Source organism: Mauremys mutica, chromosome 4 (assembly GCF_020497125.1).
Source record: "Mauremys mutica isolate MM-2020 ecotype Southern chromosome 4, ASM2049712v1, whole genome shotgun sequence".
Taxonomy (NCBI): domain Eukaryota; kingdom Metazoa; phylum Chordata; order Testudines; family Geoemydidae; genus Mauremys; species Mauremys mutica.
The window spans coordinates 60,021,016-60,040,390 of record NC_059075.1 but is presented as its reverse complement, the minus strand read 5'-3'; the positions used below and the strand labels follow the sequence as shown (position 1 = coordinate 60,040,390).

Genomic DNA, 19,375 nt, shown 5'->3' with positions numbered 1-19,375 from the left:
CCAGGCGCAGCGTGGTGCCCCAGGACAGGTAGGGTGTTCTGGTCGAAAACCAGACACCTGGTCACGCTACTTGGAAGTGGTGACGCCTCAGCTGGAGTGCTGTGTCCAGTACTGGGCACCCCACTTCAAGACAGATGTGAACAAATTGGAGGGAGTCCAGAGGAGAGCAGCAAAAATGAGTAAAGGTTTAGAAAACCTGACCTATGAGAAAAGATAAAAAAACCGACGTGTGTTTAGTCTTGAGAAAAGAAGAATGAAGCTGGGACCTGATAACAGTTTTCAGATATATTAATGGCTGTTATAAAGTAGACTGTGATCAATTGTTCTTCATGTCCACAGAAGTTACGACAAGTAGTAATGGGCTTGATCTGCAGTAAGGGAGATGTAGGGTTAGATATTAGGAAAATCTCTAACTTTAAGGATAGTTCAGCTCTGGAATAGGCTTCCGGGGGAGGTTGCGGCATCCACCTCACTGAAGGTTTTTAAGAATAGGTTAGACAAACACCTGTCAGGTGTTAAGTTTATTTGGTCCAGCCTCAGTGTGGGAGGGAGGGCTTGACTAAATGACCTCTCCAGGTCCCTTTTAGCCCTACATTTCTATGATTTGCTTTACACTTTTTCTCTCTTTCGTAGATCTATTTCCCTCCCCCGCTTGTCAGTTAATTTCAGAGCTTTAGTTTCTCCATCTGTAAAATGGTAATGATACTGATCTCCTTTGTAAAGTGTTTTGAGAGCTACAGCTGAAAAGTGTTAGATGGTGGTATTACTAAGAGCTAGGTATTACTATTTTATTAAGGGCCCAGCCCTGCAGTTGTAACTCAGACAACTCCTATTGAAACCAATGGGCTTAACAGGACTGCCATAAACTACACAGAGAACTGTACATAAATTTTGTCTGGGGTATGTCAGACTGGACCAGACAAGGGTGTGGAGTGACTCCATTTCTCATCCCATTGGCAACAATTAGGGTGTCTGTTTAGGGTTATGCTGTCACTTGGTGCCTTTTCAGAATTTCTCAGGCTGCTTTTTAATACTTTACCATTTGTGATAATGATTGACATTTAGATTGGGATGTTGGGCTGAAAGGCCCCAAGCGCTCAACAAAGTTTACAAATAGATCACCTCACCTAGCACAAAAATGCAGCTGACGTTAGGATGAAAGCTGGCAGATGTTTAACAGCTCACAGCAATATTTCACCAGAATCTATGAAGAGAAAGAAGAATGTTATTTCTGATTGAAAGTATGTTAGCAGGCAGAATACCATTATCCAGATTGGAATTTGGCTAAGGCTACTGGGTTTATACTTCCCCCCCTTGATAAAACTGCCATGGGATTTGTAATGACTGCAAGTGGTCAGGAGCTCAGTTTTATACTTAACACAAAAAGGACAACAAGCACCCTCTGCAGGATGATGTTCCCAACACCATACTGGGACTTTGATTCAGAGCTAAGAGTGCCACCTACTGAACCATCACAGCCACTTCTTGAAGGAGCTGGGGGGTTTCTCAGCAGGGTCTTATCCAAATACTCATCAGACCGAACTCTGCTTAATATGTTGAATTGTAGCTCAAAGTGGTATAGTTGCAGGCTTTATCAGACATGTTGCTACTGACTCAATACCTGATGTAGTGACTAACTAGTGTTTACAAAAGTTTTTCACAGAAGATACCCCTGGACTTATCTAGAAGAGAGTCTTAACCTCCTTCCCCACTGTATTTCAAATGACACAAGCAGAGCACCATGCCTAATGGACTCGGTATATTTTGGGGGAACAAACATTCCAGCAAATTCACTTCATAGGAGTTTGTTTGCCAAGTGGAGTTCCCTCTGTCTTTGGTTAGGAGAAAGTATTGTGTTTAGATGAGAAAACAAATACAGCCTCCAGGCCACTGTCCATCTTCATTGCCAGCATGATCACTCCAAATATATGGTATTTATCACAAGTTAAGTGGGAACATTTTATTGGGAGCCCTTTGCTAAAACATTGGCAGCGCCTCACTGAAAACTGGATGATCAAGTGAGCAGCAACATCTGAAGACAGCAGGATCAACGGCTGGTTGAGGGGAATTTACATCAAAGATGGAGCAAATTGAGACAAATATTGATAGTTTAATCAATCATATTTCTACACCATCTTCACACTATCTGTCAGGGCATAATCTTGTGTAAGAGAAGTATAAACAACACAAGACTAAAAAAAAACAAAAAAACAACAAAGTACCACTGCTACAATGCCAAACACAAGAAGAAGTTCTCCCTAACAGATCGATTTACTATTACTAAGGACATTGACATATACATGTCAAAGTCCATTTTGTGTGAATTATTCTCTGAGGCTAATGAGCATCTTTGCAAACTTGCAAGCACACACTTGTGTGGTAAAGAATTGCAGAAAGAGTCACTTTCTTCTAATACTGAACAAGAAAAGTTCTTAGAATAAGGAAAACAGATCTGGCCTTAAAATTATTCTGCTTCCCTGTGCAGTTTCTGCCTACAGCTTTCATCAATTCCCCCTTGTGCCTAGCATCCTGCTACAAATTTAAAGAAACAGTACATACATCCTCCTAATTAATTTACCACATTTCAGTGGAGTTTAGAGGAGATTTGTAAAATTTTTATTCAAGCGCCCATGTTTATTGAAACTTTAACAATCGCACACCAGTGAAGCATCTCTCTGTTCAGTGTTGCTTTGCAGCTGCAAGATGAAACTTGAGTCAAAAGCAGAGTCTGTATCTGCTTTATGGTTTTTGCAAAGTCCCCTCCTTTGCTGCCGGACCTTTGTCAGTCACAGCATCAGAATAAGTTCTCTCTTGTACACGTAAAAATAGTGCATGCAAGAAGGGGAAATAATGTGCAATATATAATGTAGCTCCACAAAAGGAGAATCTTTGGCCCCAGAGTTTTAGAAATGGGCATGCACATTTCTGCCCAAATACTTCTAAAAATCCGAGCCTAAGAGTTTCTTATAGCAGGGTTTCTCAAACTGGGGTCTGCGAGTTATGTCTTGGGCCATCAGTTTCGCTGATCAATTCTTCCCCTTCCCTCCCAGTGCCTCCTGCACACCATGAAAGAGCTGTTCAGCAGCATGCAGGAGGCACTGGGAAGGAGGGAGGATGGGGAGCGCTCGGGGGAGGAGGCAGAAAGAGGTGGGGAAGAGGAGGGGCAGGGGTGAAGCAGGGGCAGGAAGAGCTGGGGCAGGGGTGGGACCTTGGGGGAAGGGGGGGGCAAGGCCTGGGGCTGAGCGGGGGCTTTGGAGGTCCATGAAAAATTTTAAATCAAAATGGGGGTCCTCAGGTTGCTAAAATTTGAGAATTGCTGTCTTAGAGGATGACAATCTGCTCTCAACCCACCCATCCCCGTGTCTCTGGGGACTATGCTGGCAAAGGGACTCAGAACAATGGAGAGGCTGACATGGTTTCTGATTCAGACTGAAGCACAGTGGATTTGTTTTGGACAGAGGGTGTGATCTTTTGATGTCTTATGCGCCTTAACCTGTTGACTTGTGCTGAGGAGTGTGGGCACCTCAGCTCTTTGTGGGGCCAGCCCCAAAGTGACCACTGTGATTATAGAGACATTTTCTTGTTTTAAATACATTTTACTGAGAAATATGGCTGGTCCTATTATAACACACATTTATACACACACAGGTTTACAATGTGTGTGACCCTATTTATAAATAGTTACCATGGGAATGTTTGATGGCTGCTAACTGTGACAGTCACAAACATGTCAGTCCAATAATATTGTCACTTACAGTGCACCTTTCCAAAGAGCTCAGAGTGCTTCACAAACATGGATTATTTACTTCTGTATCTCACATGTTACAAATTAATTAGCTGATGTTTACCAAGCACTTGGAAGATAAAAAGTGCCATACAAGCAGTAAGTCTTGTTGCTAAAAATAAGCCACAGAACAGAACATGTCAGTGCTATGAATATTATATTAAGCCTATTTTAAGGATGAACAGGCTGGCAGAAAGCTTCTTGCCTAAGGTCACCTAAATAAATAAATAAATTAAAAAACAAAACAAACAAACAAAAATAGTGGCAGAGCCACTAGCCAGGGGTTGAAGCAAGGAGTGGGACTTCCAGTTCTTGATGAAAACATTGGTCCAATGTGGCCTCAGAAAAGCTGAGCTGTAAAAGGCTTTAATGGAATCCTTGGGGACATCACAAAGTGGCCTTCTTGCACTTTCCTCTCCACTGGGGGGAGCCACATTTAAAATAGAGAGAGGATAATTTATATCCAAAATTTAGGCTTTGCTAACAATTTTTTACAACAGATCAGTACAAAAGCTTGGAGTGGACAGAGTTAATTTTGAAAGGCTTATTTCCCTGCTGGGTTTCCAGCCCCAAAACACTGCAGTATCCTGGTAAAGTATGAGAATTAGCAAGTAAACTGGATTAGAAATAAACAATTAAAAAGACAAAGAGATTGACTAATCTATGTGTATTTTCTGAGTGGAGAGAAATGCAGAAGGACTAAACAATTTAACTGGGGCAAAAATCCCTAATGTTGCACTCTCTTTAGGGTTACCAAATAGCAACTGTGAAAAAATGGGACGGGGGTAATAGGCGCCTATATAAGAAAAAGTCCCCAAAAATGCTCTAGTTAATTTCATGTTGTGGGTGGTCTGTAAGGGATAGTGTCTTTAAGGGTTTTTTCAGTAGGATATACAGATATTCCTGTTGATTGAAGGATCACCTGCTGCCAGACCTACACAGCTGAGATATTGGTGGCACAGGATTCTAAGCCATCTCAGGCAGACTGCATCCCAAAAGAAACAGAGGCAGAACAATACATTTGTGAATCTGATTCTCCCACAGGATGTTTCAGCTTTCTCCTCCTAGGAAAGGAAAAACCAAACCCCCCACCACATTTGTGTGCGCCTGAAAATGGCTAATATGGTAAAAATAACTGATGGCACTAATGTGCCATATAATCCTTTTTATAGCCTGTAATTATTCAGTGTGCCATTAACGCAACCCTACTTATTAGCCTCAGTTCAGCACTGATACAGAAGGAAAGGAAATTTACAAGGTCATACTTCATTAAGAAAGAATTGCCACCCCTCAATCCCTTCCATGAAAAAAAAAAAAAAGAAAGGCCCATGACATCACAATGACTAAATATAAAGGTTTAATTGTTAAATCACCCTCATCCTGTAGCAATTACCTTCGTATTGAATGTAATTTTCCCCTATCATGAAATTAAGGCTCTAGTTCCTGTTAGCAGCAGAACCCTGCTGATCCTCCTACTCTGTTGGAATTATATGTAACCCTGTTGCTTAGGGCATGAGGGGAGGCAGATATTTCACTGGGGGGAATAAAGAGGCTGCACATCACCTACTGATCATGAAGTAACATCCACATGTGTGTAGTCTTTTAATTTCCTTGCTTTGCCCTCATCCCCACTGGATTTTCCATGTTTGCCTGGACAATAACATTATGAAATATACAAAGGCAAATACATGTCGTGTTTTAATTTGCAGGTCCCTGGTGGTGATACAAGTCCTGCTAAGATAAAAGAGAAGACGCTGGGTAGCATGGCTTATTAAAAATGGCATTTAAGAGATCTGCTGTTCAAGATTGAGGTTTGAAATGAATTAGTGGACACGGAGTATCCGAATGCCCCTGACAAGGGAGAAGGATGTTGTGTAAAGTTCTGCAATGTCAGGTCATGGGATGCATTTTCAAATGCAGAACTCCAGACCCCCGCACTGTGAACTTCAACAGCCAACAGCAGCGAACAGATTTTGAAGGCTGCTGAAATCAAGACTGGGTATCTTTAAATCAGTATAGGATGTCTTTCTAAAAGATATGTTATTACTCAGACAGGAATTATGGGCTTCATGCAGAAGTTACTGATGAGGTTTTATGGCCTGTGTTACGCAGGCAGGCAGTGTAGTTGATCATAATAGTCTCTTCTGCCCTTAAAAATCTATGAAATTTCATCTGTGATATTAACCCATCAGTTAGCCAGAAGAATTTTAGTTGGAATCAAGTTATTGCTGTCAAACCTAATCCCTTACATCTCCACTAGCTGAAATACTGAGAAATTGTTATACAAGACATTATAGCATACAAACCAATTGGGATGGGGCATCTCATTTCCAGGAGCTGGTGATCAGTTGCCCATGAAGTCAACTTAGAGTCATAGAAATGTAGGACTGGAAGGAACCTCGAGAGGTCAGCTAGAGACACGCTGAGACAGAACCAAGTGTACCTAGACTATATCTAGTTTGTTTAACTTGTTCTTAAAAACCTCCAATGATAGGGATTCCACAACCTCCCTGGGAAGCCTGTTCCACTACTCAGCTATCATAGTTAGAGAGTTTTCCCTTGCTGCAGATTAAGCCCATTACTACTTGGCCGACCTTCCCTAGACATGGAGAACAACTGATCACAGTCCACTTTATAACAGCCCTTAATATATTTGACGACTATTATCAGGTCCCCCCTTCACTCTTCTTTTCTCAAGATTAAACATACCAGTATTTTACCTTTTCGCATACAGCAGGTTTTTTAAACCTTCTCATTTCCTCTGGACTCTCTCCAATTTGTTCACATCTGTCTTGAAGTGGGTGCCCAGAACTGGCGACAGTACTCCAGCTGAGGCCTCACCAGTGTGAAGTACAGCAGGACAATTTCCACACTCCTGTTAAAATACCCCAGAATGACATTCACCTTTTTTGCAACTGTATTGCACTGTTGACTCATTCAGTTTATCAACTATAACCCCCAGATCCTTTTTGGCAGTAGCACCACCTAGCCAGTTATTCCTCATTTTGTAGTTGTGCATTGATTATTCCTTCCTAAGTGTAGTACTTTGCACTTGTCTTTATTGAATTTCAATTTATCAAATCTTGATGCCAAGAACAGAGGAAGCCCATGCTCGGATGCCAGAGATGGAGAGTTTGGAAAAGAACCCAAGCCTTTCTGTGAAAAGAGCAAGCAAGAGTACTTCTCCTCTGAAGTTAAATGGGGAGCATCATGCCTCATCATCTAGAGCCTTTCCCAGCCCTACCTTATCTGGCTTCCTGCTTCTTTATCCTCACCACAGGACCTTCCTCCTGGTGTCTGATAATGCTTGTACTCCTCAAGCCTCCAGCAGCACACCCTCACCCTCACTCTCAGCTCCTTGTGCCTCTTGCTCCCAGCTCCACACACACACACACCTCACTGAGGTAACTGGGAGGCTTTTAACTAGTTCCAGCCAGCCCTTGATTGGCTTCAGGTGTCCCAATCAATGTAGCTATCTCCACTGCCTTCTAGAAAGATCTTAATTGGCCCCAGGTGTCTTGATTAACCTGGAGCCATTTGGTTACCACGGGACCAGGGATTTGTTCAGCCTGGGGCTAACATACCTGTTCCTCACTGCTTTACTGTAGCCATCTGGCCTTGCCCCATCACAGTGGCCAGCGCTTATGGTCATTTTCAAATGAAGGAGTGCCTAGCAGGCATTTGGCACTGGGGTTAGGGCGGAGTCCGAGAGCATAATTTCAATCTTTACACACTATCATTTCAACACAAAGTGGCTGCCATTGCAAGATTTGCTTGCCAGCATTTAAAACATTCAGTGTGAGGGGCTGGTGTTGAAAACTTTAAACAGGCAAATCTTTCAAAGGTGGCTGGCTTCATCCACAGTGACTGAAATTATTTGTATTGTGATAGCGCCCAGAGTCCTCATTCAGAGATCATGGCCCTGTTGTGCTCAGCACTGTAAACACATGATAAAATGAGACACATGGAGTTTATAATCTCAATAGTAATGGTGAGTAGTGCCAAGAGCTTTAACGGAAACCAATTTATGTCAAAATTAGTCTAAGCATTCCATTCGTTTAAAAAAATCCTTTAACTCCCTGGAAAGTTTGGCCTGTTAAAATCAAGCCATTTCAGATCAAAGGAGAACCCCAAAACATTAGACACTACAATCAAAAATAAGTAATTTTAAGGACCTACTTAATCAAACTGCTCAATTCATTTTAATCTTTCCACTTTTTACCCCACTCCTGCCAAAAAATAATCACAAAATTACTGAGCAGCTCCATGATAAAACTGAGCACTTCTCATCCAAGGATCTCAAAGCACTTATTGGCAGATTTGGTAGATAATTACTCTCTCCCTATGTTACAAATGGAGAAACTGTGACCTGCCCAAAATCTTCCTCTGCTCCTGACTCAGAATGAGCAATGCATAGGTCATCTCACTGACCTGCGCTGCCCTCTTCTGCTTAGCAAAAAGTGGACAGAGACTCATTCCCCCTGACACCCTCCCTTTGAATGTCATCTGTAACAAAAATAGGAAATCCTAGTTAAAATCAAGGGATTCTGCTGTTCAAATTCTGTCCAAGGAACATGCAGTCCTAGCCATTCATCACCTCCCTGGTTCTGCAGTCACAGAGACATTCTAGTGGAAACTGTGCTTAATCTGGGCCCTGCCTGATGGAAAGGAGACAAAGAGGCCATTCAATATCCAAGAGAAGAATCCTAAGCATCAGTTTTGCTGGCACCAGCAGCAGAAGAAACTTGCATCAGGCTTTTCAAAATTGTTTATATTTGCCTTTAAAATGCCTCCCGCCCAAATCTCTAGAACACCGGGAGAAATAGGAAAGAAGCCTGGGTACACTGACAGAAGTGCTTAACATTTGCTTTCATTATCAAAACCATACAGGTGCTGGTGTGCATGGGCGCCAACTTATATGGGCTCCTGGGGCTTTAGCCCCAGGAATATTCACAGTCAGGGGCTCTGCTCCAGCAATATTTGGAGCTAGGTTTCTCCCCTGCTCTGGGCTGCCGGCAGAGAGTCAGAGGGCTCTGCGCTGCCTGCAGGCAGCCCAGAGCCCTCTGACTCCCGGCCGCGGCTGAGATTTAAAGGGCTCTGGGCTCCCTGCCGCAGCGGGCAGCCTAGAGCCCTCTGACTCCCGGCCGCGGCTGGGATTTAAAGGGCTCTGGGCTCCCTGCGGTTGCAGGCAGCCCAGAGCCCTCTGATTCCCGGCTGCGGCTGGGATTTAAAGGGCTCTGGGCTCCCCACGGCTGCCAGCAGCCCAGAGCCCTTTGAATCCCAGCTCCTGGCCGCTAATTGCCCCCTCCCCAGACCCCTGCCCCAACTGCCCCCCAGGACCGCCACCCCCTATCTAAGCACCACTGGTCCTTGTCCCCCGATTACCCCCCCCGAGACCCCTGCCCCTAACTGCCCCTTGGGACCTCAGCCCCTATCTAAGCCTCCCTTCTCCTTGTCCCCAACTGCCCCCTCCTGAGACCCCACCCAACTTCCCCCCAGGACCCTCCTACCTGTCCCCTGATAAACCTCCTGGACTCCCATGCCTATCCAATTGCTGCCTGTCCCCTGACTGCCCCTCCGAACCTCTGCCCCATCCAACCCCCCCTGCTCCTTGTCCCTTGACTGCCCCCCGGAACCCCGTACCTCTTTTCCAACCCCCAAACCACTTACTGTGCCACTCAGACCAGCGTGTCTGGCTCCGTGCAGCTCCAGACAGTTGCTGCCATGCTCCCCCATGGAGCCCACAGCCCTCTCCCACCCCCAGCACCTGCCTTCCAGATTTGAACACCTCAAAATTCAGGAGTGCTCAAGCTCGGTTTGGGCAGCTTTTACTTCATTTCTCCCAAATCAGTTTCCCCTGCAAGGTGCCAACTGAAGGTGTTGGAGAACAGAGAGATCGGGTGGCCTCCTAATGCCTGGAAAAGAGACAAAGGCCGGAGGAGGGAGTGTCAGTGCCTGTGCGGACTTCTGGGAAGTGCACGGTGTGGAAGGGGATGCTGTGATGCTTTGGAACAACTCCATACAAAGCCAGTCAGGACTCTGGGGGAGCCTCCTCTCTCGGAGCATACTGTCTCCAGGGCAAGAAGCTTACACCTTCCTGGGTCTGACCTCGGAGCATTCAGCCCTTCCACGTCATGCACTTTCCACAGCGAGTCTGCCCAGGCTGGTCCTGGGGCAACCAGAGGTCCCTGCACCCCAACTCCACAGTCAGATGTGACTCTCAGCCAGACAGTAAAACAGAAGGTTTATTAGATGATGGGAACACAGTTTAAACAGAGCTTGTTGGTACAGAAAACAGAACCCCTATTTCAGGTCCATCTTGGGGGGTGGGGAGCCCAGAACCAAGTTCTGGGTCTCTCCCCATTTCCCCAGCCAGCTCCAAACTGACACTCCCTTCTCTGGCCTCTGTGTCTCTTCCGGACAGGGAGACCACCTGATCTCTTTGTCCCCAACACCTTCAGTTGGCAACTTGCAGGGAAAACTGAGGCACCCACACAGTATTCAAAGAAAATATTAAGAACATTCCCAATTCATCACAACAGGTGCAACAAAATATAATACTGTATATTGAAGTAGGCAAGTGCTGCTTCTGACTTTCCACTTTTAATTGACCCTTGTAATCTTGTGGCACTGACGCGTTGTAGCTTCATTTTATATCGGCTTACAGGGCGGGAGCGGGGGGGGGGGCACCACCATTTTGGGCCCCAAAAATTATACAAACCTGCCGCCTATGCTGGTGTGGGTATATTTTATTATTTACAGAAAATCATAGATACAAATGGTGCTTTCCAGAAGGAATACAGTGTCCTTGCCCCAAAGAATTTACAAACTCAGGGACTATCTAACACCCACTGAAGTCAATTTTAGATTTTTCATTTACTTCAAAGGGAGTGGGATTGGGCCATACATTTAGAGGAAGAGATGACAAACACCAGAGAAAATGACCAGGGAGTAGGCAATAAAACCAGAGGGTCGCTTGGCTGCAAGCTTCAGGGCTCCTGTTTTCACATGGTATTTATTTTTCTATTAATATGTATGACTAGTTTATAAACCTCCAAGAAAGAATTAGTTTTGAGAAGGGAGAGTAATACAATTTTATAAATACATACAGAGATGCTGTATTATGGATATATATGAATGATGTACATTCAGTCAGTACAGTGTATTAAGGAACCTATCATTTTGGCCACTTTTAATTGTATGATCGATAGATGATCCGAACCAAAACTCTGGATCCAATCATGCCTAAACTTTGCAAGAGTACAGAGCTATATTTTTTACTTTGTGGCTGGCTTCTTTTTTTTAAATGGTTGAACGCCCCTGAACTTTACAGAAGTTCAGAACAAACCCAAACTTTGCAGCTCAGAGTCACCTCTAATCCTCTAACACAAGGTTTCTCAAACTGGGGTCCACGGACCCCCTAGGAGACCGTGAGGGTACTCCAGGGGGTCTGCAAATCATGTCCAGAGCCACCAGCCCCACTGATCAACCCCTCTCCTCCCTCCCAGTGCCTCCTGCAATTCGTGAAACAGCTGTTCAGTGGTGTGCAGAAGGGAGGGGGAGGAGTGGGGAAGGGGCATACTCAGGGGAGGGGGCAGAAAGATGAGGGGAAGAGGAGGGGCAGGGGTGGAGCGGGGGTGAGAAGAGGTGGTGTGGGACCGGGGTCTGGGGCTGGGCAGGGGGTTTCAGGATCTGTGAAAATTTTTAATCAAAATGGGAGTCCTTGGGAGCTTGGCTCTAATCTGTGCTGGTTGTGAGGGGTATATGCAGCTTGCTAGAGGGACAGTTAGATGGTGCTTAGTGGGGCTTGAATAGAGATGAATAGTTCCTCTACATACAATACACAGTAGTGTAATACACACAGTAGAAGGACTAAAAAGGATGTTTCTCCTTGTTAAATGTGGCCTGCAAAGGGAAAAATTGCAGGGTTGTGCCCTTTATTTCTCAGTCTGGATGCCAAAGACTTGAAAAATGTTTGTTCCCCCACACGCACACTTTTCTTTTTAACATGAAAAATTAAAATCCCCTCTAGCCTGGAAGACTCTTTGGTGATGGGAGAATCAGTGAAATGTTCACATTGTAAGAGTCAAAAAACTTGAAAATTAAGTGATTGAGAGCGGAGGGGATTTTTCACCAGATAATTCAGAACTCTTTCAGTTTTTCTTTGTTTTTACTAAACACACTGAGCTTCAGTAACTAATTAACATTTTGGATAAAGTAGGTGTTTGTTAACTATCCTTATAGTTAGAAAAATTTCCCTAACATCTAACCTAAATCTCTCCCTTGCAGCAGATTGAGCCCATTACCTCTTGTCCTACCTTCAATGGACATGGAGAACAACTGATCAGTCTTCTTTAGAACAGTCCTTAACATATTAAAAAACTTATCAGGTCCCCTTAGTCTTCTTTTCTCAAGACTAAACATGCCCAGGTTTTATAATCTTTCCTCACAGGTCAGGTTTTCTAAACCTTGTAACATTTTTGTTGCTCTCCTTTGGATTTTCCAGTTTGTCCACAACTCTCAAAGTGTGGCACCCAGGGCTGGACGCAGTACTCCATCTGACACCTTGTCAGTGCCAAGTAGAGCGGAACAACTACCCCCCCCGTCCTGCATCTGACACTCCTGTTAATACACCCCTCATATTAGCCTTTTTTGCAACTGCATCACATTGTTGACTCATTCATTTGTGATCCTCTATAACTCCCAGATCCTTTTCAGCAGTACTACCAACTTCCACAGTTAGTCCCCATTTTGTAGCTGTCTTTGATTTTTCTTTCCTAAATATAGTACTTTGTACTTATCTTTACTGGATTTCATCTTGTTGATTTCAGACCAATTCTCCAATTTGTCAAGGTTGTTTTGAATTCTAATCTTGCCCTCCAAAGTGCTTGTGAACCCTCCCAGCTTGGTGTCATCTGCAAATTTTATAAGCATATTCTCCACTTCATAATCCAAATCGTTAATGAAAACATTGACTAGTGCCAGACCCCACTATATATGTCCTCCAGTTTGACTGTGAACCATTGATAGTGACTCAGGATGGTTTTTCAACCAGATACGCAACCATTTTATAGTAGTTTCACGTAGACCACATTTCCCTAGTTTGCTTACGAGTCTGTCACATAGGACTGTGTTAAAAATCTTACAAAACCAAGATATCTCATGTCTACTGCTTCCCCCTTACCCACTAGGCCAGTAACCCTGTCAAAGAAAGAAATTAGATTGTCTGGCATGATTTGTTCTTGACAAATCCATGCTGGCTATTCCATATAAACTTATTATCCTCTAGGTGCCTACAAATTAATTAATTATTTGTTCCAGTATTTTTCCAGGTATTGAAGTAGTCTGACTGGTACCTAATTCCCACAGTTCTCTTTGTTCCCTTAATGTGTTGGAGCTCATGATAAACATCCCTGAGACTTGTAAGAAATCCTCCTGTAAAACCAGAAAAGAGAAAACTTGACATTCCTGATATTTCTTAAGGTTAAAAGAAAAACAGATCTTATTTTTTTAAACATGGAAAAGAAAAATCTTTCCGACATTCTTTCTCCATCATAAACAAACAAACAGGCAAAAGCCCATTTGTAATAAATTCTTTGCAGGTCACTTTTAAAGTTTTGCTATTCAAGCCATGGTGGGATGTGCTTTCTATCTTAGCAGGATGTCGGTTCTCGAGTGTGCTCATCCATTAGTTCTGAGGAAGCTCTGTTGACGGTGCTGCTGTTAGCTCAGAAAAGAACAAAGGAGGCATGATAGTAAACGCAATTGTGCTTCTCTTGAAGACAAGTGCTGGGTTTGTGAATAAGACTTTCAAGTTTCTAAAAAATTATTGATCTGGGAAAATGGTGTTGGCTGAAAGGGAGAGAGAAAAAGGCTCCATACCAACAGCAGCCACTGGAGGAGCACATCTACCTCTATTCAAGCCATGATTTCTCTTTCTTGGCTGTCCCAGACTAGTTAATATGGGCCTATGCTAATGCTCCCACTTTTTCCTGGAAGATTCTCCCTCCCTCCGAGCCTGACCCTGCCATCTTTAATCAGTCAAAACACTCAGATACACGTGCTGTTTTGTCTGGGGCTCATTTTTCAGTAGTCACTTGAATGGGACAAAGCTGTGGGAAACCTGTTAAGAGGATTCTGTCACTTTAATCTGACAGTCAGAACTGCTCCTGTCACTTTGCTGTGACACAATTACTGTCCGTTACAAGTACACATGCTGTCGTGGCAGCTAAATGTAACCAACAGCTTATGGCTTTTGCTCTCTGACTTCACAACACGATGGCATCCAGGAACTGTCTACTGTCGAGACGAGGTGGTGGTCCCTTCTGGTCTTACCCCCTGTGAAATAAGTCCCACAAGTCACAGAGTTTATGTCTACTGAGGAAAAGCTGTGTGGGGGCTTGCCTGTCTGAGCTAGCTTGGGTCACCGAGCCGTGCAGACAGCGCAATGTGAGCTGCAGCACAGATCATACAAGCCTGGTCCAAACCCTGGCTCTTTACTTGGCTTGCTGGCCTGCACTGCGTTACCTTCCCTGCGTTACGCATGCTAACTGGAATAAAGCTAGCTGATGTACAGCTTTTGCTCTGTAGAAATACCCGGAGTCTTAAGCTGCCAGAGATGCATTGGTAGCCCCCTGTATTTCTCCATTCTACAGGTGGGGGACATGCCCTAGAATCCATCACTTGCCACAGAATCGTGCTCCAGAATCTCAGCTTTCATTTAAAAAAAATATTTTATATCCAAAATATAAAGCGTAAAACCATGAAGCAAATGTAAACAGAGTGTTGTCTTTGTGAGACTGCAGACAGTATGAAACAAAAGCTCTGAGGTCTGAACCGGCTCGTTATCTCAGTGGACTTTACTCTGAAACCTTAGATGACAATTTAAATGTCAACATCCATCCGATATGCCATAACCCTAAACCACCCAGGTGCCAAATGCCCAAACTGTTCCTTCCAATGTGCCCAAACCTCCAGCTTCCCCCGGCAACTTCTACAAGGTACTTACAAGTTTTCACTATAGATGTGGCACACTGAAAATATAGAGCAGCGTGCATTTAATATCGAAACAAGCAGCACATGGGGCTACTGCACTGGTTGTGCAGCTAATCATTGTCCTTTAGTTCATTAAAGCATTACATTTGTTATTTAAATGAAACCACTATGAATTCCTGAGCCTGCCACACCACAGTGCTGGAGAAACCACAGATCCTGCTGGAGAACATAGGTCCAGCTTGACAGAGTACATGTTGCCTGGCCTATTAGCTCATACAGTCCATCTCTCTTGCAATGCACAATTGTCACACCTGGTATAGTGATCATAAGAACATAAGAACAGCCATCCTGGGTCAGACCAATGGGCCATATAGCCCAGTATTCTGTCTCTGACAGTGCCAGTATCAGATGCTTCTGAGGGAATGAACAGAACAGGGCAATTATTGAGTGATCCATCCCCTGTTGTCCAGTTCCAGCTTCTGGCAGTCGGAGGCTTAGGGACACCCAGAGCACGCAGCCCCAAAAACCTCCGTAGCGAGCTGAACCCCTCAGGTGTGTCAGGCCATAAATTCCATACCAATATCAGGTTCACAGAAAGAGTTCATTTAATATAAATAGGAAAACAATTGAGACTAGGTCCAGTATTCCTCATGTTGCTTACTTTGATACAAAATCCAATTCTTTTTTACATTGTCCCCATGGTTTCGATGTGCCATGGATTTGTGTTGGCAATGCCTAGGGACGCTAACAAGGGGAAGCTGGGGGATTTGGCCTTTGATTAAGGCCTTGGTGGGGCTTTAAGCACTTGGGAAGGCATGGAAGGTGGTTGGGATTGTGGGATAGAAACATTACCTGGCTGTTTCAGCTAAAACGATGCACAGTTAAATTGTTAATGCTGACAGTCTTCTTGTTGTTGGTTTTCAGTATTAACAAGTGCTAGTCACACACTTCTCTTAGAGCTATTGCTTCAGGCTGTCTCCAGACCCAGGGAGATAAACAAGCAAGATATTGAGTTAAAGTAGATTCACTTTTGCAAAGATCTCTTTGCAACCAAAAGGATTCAAATAAACAAATAAAAAAATGTAATAGCAATGATTCTGGAACAAAAGCCTGCAGTCATGGAAGCAGGAATACACAGGACTCTGCCTCCTGAATTTACTCTTCTGTGCAGTCCAATTTAAATGCTACATGCAGAAGTGACTCACTTCCTTTGGGAGACTATTCACAGCTTAATCAATTTCATTGTCAAGAAGTCTTTTTTTCCTGATCTCACCCTACATTATCTCTCACTTCTATCCATTTTTCTGGTTTACAGGTAAAACTTGCACCGAGTTTTCTGTAAGGAACAGCACTGGTAACAAGGATTCTTGGTAAAGAAATTGAGGGCACTGTATCCTGTGGCAAAAAGCATAATCCTACAAAGAAGCAAGTCCTGGAGCTTTTAATGAAACGTACCAGAAGGCTGGCAGGGGCACTATAGAATCATAGAATCGTAGGACTGAACAGGATCTCGAGAGGTCATCTAGTCCAGTCCCCTGCACTCAGGGCAGGACTAAGTCCCTTGCAGGTGTTTGTCTAACCTGCTCTTTAAAATCTCCAGTGATGGAGATTCCACAACCTCCCTAGGCAATTTATTCCAGTGCTTAACCACCCTGGCAGTTAGGAAGTTTTTCCTAATGTCCAACCTAAGCTGCCCTTGCTGCAATTTAAGCCCATTGCTTCTTGTCCTATCCTCAGAGGTTAAAGAGAACAATTTTTCTCCCTCCTCCTTGTAACAATCTTTTATGTACTTGAAAACTGTTATCATGTCCCCTCTCAGTCTTCTCTTCTGCAGGCTAAACAAACCCAATTTTTTCAATCTTCCGTCACAGGTCATGTTTTCTAGACCTTTAATAATTTTTGTTGCTCTTCTCTAGACTCTCTCAAATTTGTCCACATCTTTCCTGAAATGTGGCACCAAGAACTGGAAACAATACTCCAGCTGAGGCCTAGTCAGCACAGAGCAGAGTGTTAGAATTACATCTCACGTCTTGCTTACAACACTCCTGCTAATACATACCACAATAATTTTTTTTTTTTTGCAACATACACTGTTCACTCATATTTAGCTTGTGGTGTGCTATGACCCCCAGATTATTTTCCACAGTACTCCTTCCTAGGCAGTCATTTCCCATTTTGTATGAGAACATTTCCTTTAAAAGCAGCTCAGGAGCTGCAGCTGTATCTTTCTAAAAAGCCAGGGAGGGCCTATCCACACTGCACCAGAGCACGTCGGAACCTAGTTCCACAAACATGGCTGGTTGTCCACACAGCATTATTCCAGCAAGCAAAATTGTGTCTCAGCACTGCATATCCTCACTTACCATGCTTCAAAACAGTCTTTGCACCAGTGCACTGTGGGAGTTTGCACATACTTGCAAGCTCAGGTTACTGTGATAATGTTTACTGAATTTTATTTGGATTCCATCAATATCAGGAAGTGTTCCATAATTTGGAATTGTCTCTATGGATTATTTCCTACAACTCCATAACATTACCTTCACCCAACAATCTAGATTAAACATATAATTGTATTGTATCCGTAGGTGATCTAAAAACAAACAAAACCAGTATTCTTTACAACAGCACAAAAATAGACAGCCCAGAACAGGGATCCACAACACCCAAAATGCAACTCTAAAAATCCACAAGTCATTGTTCAGTCCACAGAGGTCTGTGCTGAGCTTTCACAGACCCGCAAGTTGTTTTTTTGTATCCTCACTATCTGGCAAGGACAGTTAATATGTGAGGAGTGGGTAGTAGAGAGTGTATGGCCTCTCATGGCCCTGATAGGATGCATCACTGGAGCTCTGGGAGTGAAAGATGAGAGGACTGCCTTCTCCAGAAGCCGGTTACACCACCGTATTTATGACATGCGGGGCTGGGGTCTGAAACATTTTGCACATACTGTAAGTGGTTACTATGTGCTACCCCACACCACCTCTCCCACAAACCACACCAATTCACCCCCCTCTGTATACTTAAGGAGCCAATTCAGTGTCAGTAACAGACATTGACTTTTTTTCCCCCTTCCTCCCTCATCTCACTCCCAGGACTCATTCTCTCCCTTCACTTGTGTACAGGGTCCCTCTCCCATTAATGAAAAACAGTCCATCACTTCTATAAATTGCTCTTTCCATTTCCAAGGGCCTATGGAGAGGAAATCACCACATAATCCAAACTGCTCTGTGTCTGCCCATATTGAGGGGTTTGGCCGAGCCTCATGGAGCAGCACTCGAGGCACTGCTGAGTTGTAGAGATCTTCCTGGTTCTTTTCATCAGACCTCAGGGTAAGCAGCTCAAGGCACTGACCCCCGTCCCAATGATCGCTGGCCTTGCCATCCAGCAGCAGTGTTTCTCCACGGAGCTATGCTTGGTGGGTGTGTTACAGCTATAGGCACTATGGGCCAAGCCTGCAGTCCTCAGTCCTTTTCAAAACAAAACTCTCTTAGGGAGGGTTTTGGGGGATTTTTATTTTTTTTGTAACTTGAGTAAGGACTCCAGGATTTGGCTTCTTTTAAAGTAATGATGACGATAGCTAGATCAGTTCTTACCCTCATTACCATGCATAACACTCTGGCAATGCTTTCCAGTCACGAGTCTGCCACCAGATGGCAGACCTACCTAATAGTCAAGCACCCATCAAAAGTCCTATTTCCCCTCTTCCCCCAAATCCCAGCCATATCAAGATATACAAAACTATGCTCGCCTCTGCCCTTTGGGGCCCTGTCCATTTGAGGCATTTTTCTTCCTGTTGAGTGTAAACCCGTTTTTCATTGCTGTAGAGACCTCCTGGACTGAGACATTGGCAGATGACAGCGTCACACTCCGCTGCAGATGTATTTTTACAGATGGAGGTGGCCACTGAGGGAAAGGCCATGGGATCACTCACCAGTTTCCCGGTGCAGATGGCTCCTGGCTAGAATGCTTCTTTGCCTGAGCCTGGTGCTACTGTCTGCAGGAGCAAGAAATGAAGGCACTCCAGAGAGCACGCACACGAGAGAGAGAACGAACGAACACACAGGCTACTATTCCACTGTAAAAGACCACAGCAAGAGGTGGCCAATGTGGCTTCATCAAGGACTAATCAGAGATCTGAGGTATAATAGCAGCTTTCCTTGGAAGTGAGACAGAAGCAAAAGATAATATAATCAGTTAATACTGCAGAGAAAAGATAAAGGTTGTGAAAATGCAGGATTAGAGCAGCCAAAGAGGGTAAAGGTATGTGTGTGGGGGAAGGGGGGAATCAGAACAGGTACTACTAACATGGGGAAAGCCAGAAAGAAATTAGGTCCATTACTAGTTGATGAGCGAGGATACCATCAATAAATGCTCTTTGGTGGTTGTGATGCCCAATGCTTCTCCAAATCTGTGCGTGAGATAGGGTGACCAGATGTCCCGATTTTATAGGGACAGTCCCGATTTTTGGGTCTTTTTCTTATATAGGCCCCTATTCCCCCCCCACTCCGCCCCGGTCCTGATTTTTCACATTTGCTTCTGGTCACCCTAGCGTGAGAAGGAAAATAAAAGGAGAGACATTTGAACAATTCAGAACTA

The 19,375-nt window shown here is 44.1% G+C and overlaps 1 long non-coding RNA gene across 1 annotated transcript; it reads left to right on the top strand.

Annotated features, from left to right (window-relative positions):
• The first annotated feature begins 444 nt into the window (after positions 1–444).
• LOC123370450 lies at positions 445–19,120 on the top strand. The gene is made up of 4 exons (XR_006579413.1): positions 445–492; positions 5,494–5,595; positions 17,966–18,108; positions 18,604–19,120. It is a non-coding gene; the product is annotated as an uncharacterized LOC123370450 (long non-coding RNA).
• Positions 19,121–19,375: the final 255 nt, after the last annotated feature.